We start from the raw sequence: 1,388 nt of genomic DNA on the forward strand, positions 1-1,388 counted from the left end.
TTTGTTAGGTTCATATTTCACACTATCTCAAAATGTCTATAAACTAAAAAGAACAAAGTCATTAGTCAATTGGATCAAAAATATGAAAAAAATTGAAGAATCACAATGTAAATTTCTCAATAACTCCTATCTCAATGATGTCATTCATATAGTGGATTCTATAATATCTGCACTTAGTATTCTAGATTGATAATTGTACTAACAAAATGAAAAATAATTGAATACATTTCAAAGTATTTAACTTTGTTATCTAAAAAAAGTGCAAACATAAACCTAACTTAGAACAACTTACTTTTGGGAAAATCCATGTTGATGGTGGCTTTTTCTTCTTGGTCATTACATTGAATCCTCAAGGAGCCCTATTATTAATTAGAAAAAAATAATATTAGAGCACAATTTTATAAACTTTATACCTAAAAAACTTATGAACATAAACTCATGTCTCCATAATATCTTTAGTTTCCTCTTGTGGCACTTCACAGAGGGAATCAAACTAATAGATGATGTTAACATAGGGTGCAAAAACAGGAATAGTCCAATAATAACTACAAATTAAACACAAATCACGTTAATTATAATTATATACATAATTTGTGTGTGTGTGTGTTCTAAATACAATAGTATACTTACCTTTCAATGTTAGGTGTAAAATATAGTCTTCTTGGTATGGGTCATTATAGCCATCATGTACACTGACCTCGCTTCCAAACTAATTAATATTCCCTATACTTTTTGAGGACACATAAAGCCATATACACCCTCATTTCCTTTTTCTATGTAGATATGGCTAAAGCGTCTATTGTTAAAATGAGAAAAATTTAGGACATGTATAAGCATAACATAAAATAAGAAAATGATATTATAACTTACAAATTATCAGTTGCATGAAGACTGCATCCACCTCCTTAAAGTTGAGGAACTTAGTAAGGTCTTTCTTATCCATATTGAAGTCATATGTTAGCTCTAAACCCATAATCTCTAGTGACATATTAAAACTAAGTGGCTACTCCATCTCTTGTACCATGGAATGAAGTAACACTAAACTTTGAAATCTAATCACAATGTTGGCATCAAGGGGCATTGGGATAGGAGCTATATTCTTTGTCGCCTTCTCTATTGTCACCTTCTTTGTCATTGCTACTAGTATTTCAACAAAGGTTTTTGGCCACAGAATGTAACTTTCTTTAGCTTGGGCTAGTAATTAAACCTCATCAGTAGGGTTGGGCACTAGTATATCACTATAACCATTATGGACTTCATCCACTTTCACCCTCACTTAGTCCTTTAGAACTTTTTTGCCTTGTATTGTTGAGCCCTTGAATGCTGGAGCATCAACAGTAAGGTGAGGGTTATCAATGTCCACATAGAGAGTACAGGGCAATCCATTG

Source organism: Neltuma alba, unplaced genomic scaffold (genome assembly GCF_004799145.2).
Source record: "Neltuma alba isolate B1F8T4 unplaced genomic scaffold, ASM479914v2 tig00011447_pilon, whole genome shotgun sequence".
Lineage (NCBI taxonomy): Eukaryota > Viridiplantae > Streptophyta > Magnoliopsida > Fabales > Fabaceae > Neltuma > Neltuma alba.